General features: G+C 50.9%; 1 pseudogene; it reads left to right on the plus strand.

Annotated features, from left to right (window-relative positions):
* The first annotated feature begins 3,976 nt into the window (after positions 1-3,976).
* On the plus strand, positions 3,977-4,094 carry LOC124803536 (annotated as a pseudogene).
* Positions 4,095-6,717: the final 2,623 nt, after the last annotated feature.

Here is a 6,717-nt window from a genome sequence, read left to right on the forward strand (position 1 = left end):
AATTGAAAAAGATATTTTTGAACATTTCGATTCGCTTTTCCGTGCTGTTGACGTGGATTCCGACGCGTTGCGAGATTTTTTGCGGGCTGTACCACATGTTTTAACTCGCCCGGACAGGAATCATTTAAATGACGCTACGTCTGATGAAATTCTCGACGCCGTTCGGCGGAGTCCCAAAGGGAAGTCCCCAGGTCCCGATGGGATTCCTGCGGAATTTTATTCGAAATTTTTTCATCATTTTAGTGCGATTTTAGTGGATTTAGTGAATTATATTCAAAATGGTGTGACTGTACCAACTGCTTTTGTGGAGGGGGTTGTGACGCTCGTTCCCAAGTCCAATGCTGTCCCACATATCGATGCTGTCCGTCCGATTACTTTATTAAATGCTGATTACAAGATCGTTACGCGCTGCGTCGCTCAGAGACTTAAAAACATTTTGCCGGCGGTACTTGATGATCAGCAAACGTGTGCGGTACGCGATCGGAATATCTTTGACGCTATCCTTGCTTACAGGGACTGTATTGGTTATGTGAAAAGTGCTCGGCTACGGACAGCGGCGATTTTATTAGTTGATTTTAAGAATGCCTTTGACCGTATTGGTCATTTTTATTTGCGTCAGGTTTTGGTACGCATGGGGTTTGGTTATAAATTTACCCAATTCGTGACGCATCTGTTGCAAAACGCTACGTCACGTATTTGTGTTAATGGTCGCCTTACTCCTGCTTTTCGTGTGGGTCGCTCCGTGCGGCAGGGGTGTCCGCTTTCCATGGCGCTTTTTGCCATTGCGCTGGATCCCCTCCTCCGTTATATCAGTCAGGAATGTCGCGGCATTCAGATGGGGACTACCAGATTGATTTGTAAAGCATACGCTGATGACCTTGGCGTATTTATTGAGCATTTCGACGATGTTGACAGGTTGCAAGTTGTCCTGCACAACTTTGAACAAGCTACGGGGGCGGTTATCAATACCCGGAAGACTGTTCTTTTGCCGCTCACCGCCCGCGCCCGTACCCTGCGTAGCGACTGGTTTTGTGTACAGCAGCAGTCTAAAGTTCTTGGGGTCCTTTTATCTTCGAACCCACAGCAGGTGGAAGCCTTATATTGGCGGCCTACGCTGCATCGGATTCGTGCTGTTGCGAAGATCTATGCGGTCCGGAATTTGGCCCTTCGGGAAAAGGTAACTTTAATAAATGTAAATATCTTGGCTAGGGCGTGGAACCTTGCGCAGGTTCTCCCGGTACCCAAGCAGCTGGGGCGCGCCATCAAACGGGCGGTTTACTGGTTTTTATGGAGGGGGGAGATTTTTAAGGTATCGCATGCTGTCTGCACCTTGGGCCTGTCCGATGGCGGTTTGGGACTCGTAGATTTTTCCGCCAAATGTGCGGCTCTTTTTTGGAAGAGAATTACTGCTGTTATGCAGAAGGCACCTTGCAGTCCCACTGCGGCTGTTTTTAATAGTTACCGTCCTCATTCTGAAGTGGCACCTGTTTCTGTGTCGCACATCCCGTTTCTCTCTCTTACGTGCGCCGCTACTATCTCGATAATAGTTACCTGACGCTTTGTGACATCTCCGCTCACAGGGTTAGCGCTGTCTGCAATGCTTTCCGCGGACCTCCTATTCGCTGCAAGGTGGAGTATCGATTGCCACGCTGCAATTGGGTGGCGGTGTGGCAAAACCTCGCCAACCAAGTTCTCCCGGCTTCCATACACGCTGTGTGGTACAAGGTGGTGCATCGCACCTTCCCCACCAACTTCAAACTTCATTCCATTAATCTTATCCCGTCTGGAGTGTGTGACATGTGTACTGCCGACGATACTCTTGAACACCGCTTTGCGTGTGACCGCTTCCGCCGTGTTTGGGACGTCGCCAGGGATATGATCCGTCTGATTCAGAGGGTGGACACTGGAACCGTTACTGTGGATGATGTTTTAATTCCTCAGTGTGTCGTCTACCCCACCACCAAGCGAAATGCCACGATGTGGATCCTTGGCCACACAGTTTTTGCTCTATTTTCCTTAAAGTTGTGTAGCGATTTAGACTTCCTTACATTTTTATGGACCCAACACACTCAGATTCAGACATCGCCACACTATCGGCAAAATTTTGCAAATTTTTTGCGGGTCGCACTATCGCATTCTTTTGCACGAATGTCAGTACCTGCGTAACATGGACGTTCTTCTCTCATCCTCTCTCTTGTCCTTGGGCGACACAATATGAATTACTGCGACTTTCCTTAAATTTTCTGGAACGAAAATTGACGAAACTTGACTACCGAACGAAATCAGAAGTCTTTTTAGTTTTTTTTCCGGACGTTATTGCCAGACTTCTTGTTTGGCATGTATGTCAGTATTCTTAGTTTTTTCCCGTTTGTGGCGTGACGAGATTTTTTACTGATGTATTAGTTATAATTCCTGGTGGTGACTGTTTGCGTTTTTCTTCATTTTTTCATCTTTTGTATTGTGGTGCACAACAAATCCTCGTCATGTGCCTGTGCTTGCCGCTCTTTGGACTTTTTGTCGGTGTGGAAATTCACACCGGTGATTCGAATCATTATTTATTTTACGGTCACTATGAGTGATGGCGGGTGTGGGGGCAACACTGTGGCCATGCCTCGGACTAATTGACCCCTGCCCTCATTGCCGCCGCCTGCCTGCCACACTCTTTGCCTGACCGTTTGAATAACGTTTACTTTTCTTTTCCGGTGGATGCATCGTCCTGGTTCCGTTTAAATATTTTGTGTTCCCTTTGGACCGTCGTCTTCGTCGGTTGTTACGGCGTGAAGCCGTCTTTTCTTTCCTTTTTATTTTTTTCCGTAGCAATGGAGGCATTCTCGACTATCGTTTCTCACACATTGAAGGACTATTTCCCCTTTGTTCAATGTCCAGGACGCCACACTGCCTAATTGCCAATTGTGCTACTCGCCGATGGCGACGATCATTGGCTGGTGTCCACCGTTTCACCTCGCGGGAGCCACCAGTACCTTTAATAGCCATTGAAGCTCGCCAAAAGACGGCAATTCATCGAGAGCGTAAAGGCCGGGCTATAAGGGGAGATGGGAGGCCCGTCTAAAATCTGAAATGAGTCGGGGCCACCTACTGTTTCGTAGCAGTGCAAAACTCCACAAAAGAAAAAAAAAATGAAAATAAATGACTGTAATAAACATTACATACGATATTAATGGCCTCAGTTGGAAGAAGAATGTGCCAAGGAAGATTTCTTAAAAGTGCCTGAAGATAACAAAACGGTATGAACCGACAGATATGTTCTGAAATACGTCAGGGCTTATTGTTTTGTAGCAGCGTACGACTGCAAACTTGTAAACAAAAATGTATCTTTCGTCGCTAGAAGAGATGGATGCTTTGGCGACCCTCCTGTGCCTTGTGTCCCTGTTTTCGCACCTTTGCACAGGTCTACTGGCCGCAAACGGCGTCTCGGACACGCCCGTTAGGCCCACGGCCGTCTCGCAGATGTTTCTCGTGCTTGTGCTGTCATATGGGCCACGACCCGAGCGGCAGTCGAGCAAAGTCGGGACAAGTCGGGACGGAAGGGGAGAGGTGCGAATGCACTAGACAGATCAAGCAAATACCTGGACGCGAGCCGCGCGGCGCGTGTGTCAGGTGAGGAAGCTGCCGGGGGCGCCCTCCAGCAGGACACTGCTACACCCCGCACAGCCCCCCGCCGGATAACGGGAACAAGATGCGTCGCCCGCGGGTGTCGGACTCCGCACGCACCAAGCGAAACGAATGACGGGCGGCGCACCGAGCAGCCGCGTGTCTCACGCAAGTGGCGGCGCGGCGCGCCCGCCAGTCCAGCAGACGCCTCTGAGACGCCGGACGCGCACTCGGCGCCGCCTTCGAGGCTCCAGCTGTTGCGGAAGGACGTGCTCTGCGTCAAATGTGTCACCGAAAACTGCGATTGTGTGTGTTGGGAGAAGAGGCAGAGGCGTCTTCTGCCGTGCGGCTACAGTATAAGGGCGCCAACGGCCATACCATGTTGAATACACCGGTTCTCGTCCGATCACCGAAGTTAAGCAACATCGGGCCCGGTTAGTACTTGGCTGGCTGCCCGCCTGGCAACACCTCGGTGCCGAGCGAGCAGTGTTTACCTCGTGCGACTGGGCCGGCGGCGCCTCGCGTGTCGTCTGCTCCCTCTGCCTCGTGGCTTTCTTTTTTTTCTACTGAACTGTAAGTAATGGATATACTTTACGATGACAGTGAAGAGCGACAGAACAATATTCAGTGCGAGTTTGATCGTTCCGTAGAGAAACCTTCTGCTATTGAGATCCATCGTTGGTTACTTGAGGACTTGATGTTGTCTACTACTGATGTGCTCGGTATTCAGTTCGATACGTTTTTAAATTCTGTGTTCTTGAAACTGAAATCTCCCGATCTGTGTGATGCTGTTGTCTCTGTTAATGACGGTGTTCGTAGATTTCGACACCTTAACGGAAATATTAGTAATGTCACTGTGTCTCATGCTGGTTTTGGTCTTCGACAAATACGCATATTTAACCTTCCGTTTGAAATTCGCAACGACACTATTTCTCGTCACTTGCGGCCATATGGCACTGTTTTATCCGTAGTGAAAGAGAAATGGTCGTCTGCGTACATATTTCAAGTCGAGAACGGTGTGCGCAGTGTTAAGATGGTGGTTCGGCAGCATATTCCGTCTTTTATTTTGGTGAACGGCCACCGTGCGTTTGTCACGTACAGTGGCCAGCCACAGACTTGCTCATTTTGTAACGGTGTCGGACATTATCGGCAGGATTGTCCGAAGCGCAAACGGCCTGTTCAGCTACCACTTGAGGCCAATTTTCAAGGAGCTAGTTTTGCTTCCGTCGCCGCTACGGTCTTGGGTTCCGCCCCCCCCCCCCCCCCCCCTGCGCCCGCGCGGCGTGCGGCAGATGTTAATCTTGCTGCCGCCGCGGAAGCGATGGATGTGTCTGCTGATGCTACTGTCTCTGTTCTTGCGACTACCGGCCAGGAATCTTTGTCCGCGGTTTCGGAAAACGTGCCTGCTGTTCTTCAACCGGTTGTGGGTGCTGTTGTGTCGGAGACTGTCTCTGACTCCGTGCCGCCATCGGTAACCGATGTCGTTCCGCGTCCTATTTTGGACGCTGTTGCACCTATTGAGTCGCAGTTGGCACCCTCTCCTTCTGTGCCTGCACCCGTCGTTGTACCCTCTGATGTTTCTGAGCCTATTCCTGTTGCGGAATCACGCGATAACTTTGTGGAACCCAAACCGCAACGGGATGACGTTCGTTCTCGGAGTTCCAGTCGGCAACGCTTCCGCAGTGTCAGTAGCTCCCCTTCTTACGACGGGGGTTCCACGCGGCGTGACCGTAGTCCGTCCCCGGTAGGGCGCTCCCCCGCCTCTTCTTGGGCGTCGCAACGCCGTGCCGCGCGGCGCGACCTCGACGTGGAGCTCCGGCCGCCTCAGGCTTCCGGCTCCGGGCGCCAGCCGCCGCGCAAACAGCAACAACAACAGTCGCCGCGGGCCTCCTCTCGCCATGCGCAGTCAGCTGATCTGGGTGATGCCGCGCAGCAACGTGACGTTGCTGTTCGCCATCTGCGGACTGTGTTAAGTCAACCAGCCTCTGTAGACGTGCCTGTTTTAGCGCCTGACACTGTCTCGGCTGTGACTACGGCACCTATGTCGACGAAACGGAAGGCTGAGGATGTCCACCGACGTCGCGCTGGTCCTTCTATCCACGACCGCGTATCGGTGCCTCCCTCCGACGTGCAGATGCCCGTCAGGGATCCTGTGTCAGTTACTTCTGCCGTGCCAGCTACTGCCACCCTGCCACCCCTCTCCCCCTTCGAGCCTTCGGAGTGGGCGAAGGATGTTGTAGAGGGTGAGGAGACGTAGTGTGTGTCCTGTGTGCCCCCTCCTCTGTCGTGCACCTGCACATTCCGTGTTTTTTGTGTGTTTTTACTTTTGTGTGTCTTTTAACTGTGTGAGTCTATGACTTACGATTTTAGCCAGTGGAATGTTGTCACTATTAATCTTAACAAGTTGAGCCACCCGTGCAAGTTACTGGCTTTTCAGGCCTTTTTCCGTGATCACCACTGCCATGTTGTCTTTTTACAAGAGGTGACGCGCGATGCACTTGTCTTTTTACACGATTTTAGCGACTTTATTGTTGTTGACAATGTTTTACCGGATTCCAATGCAGGAACTGCCATTTTAGTCCGTTCTGACCTTGCTATTTCCGACGTTGCTATTGTACCAAATGGTCGTGCTGTTAGTTGCACTATACTGGGCGTTGTCTTTGTTAACGTTTATGCCCCGTCTGGGAACGATAAGCCGGCGAGGGCTGTTTTTTATGGGCAGGAACTGTGTGCACTGCTACACCGGAATGTGGATGCTTTCGTTGTCGGCGGCGATTTTAATTGCGTTTTAGATGTTGTCGATCAGGTGCCTCGTCCTAACATTTGTCGCGAGCTCGGCGATTTGATTCGCAGTTTTCAGCTCGTTGATACGTGGCGTGTTTTAAACCCTGACGTCACCCACTATACTCATTTTTATCCCACGGGGCACAGCCGCCTGGACAGAATTTACATTTCTGCCTCGCTTTCTGCCCGAATTTGCCGCACGGAAATGTTTCCCGTGCTCTTTTCTGATCATTCCGGTTACCTTTGCCAGCTTTTATTGCCTAAATTCTGTATTCCCAGACGACCGACTCTGTGGAAATTAAATTGTGCTTTATTGAACGA

Source organism: Schistocerca piceifrons, chromosome 6, assembly GCF_021461385.2.
Source record: "Schistocerca piceifrons isolate TAMUIC-IGC-003096 chromosome 6, iqSchPice1.1, whole genome shotgun sequence".
NCBI classification, from domain to species: Eukaryota; Metazoa; Arthropoda; class Insecta; order Orthoptera; family Acrididae; genus Schistocerca; species Schistocerca piceifrons.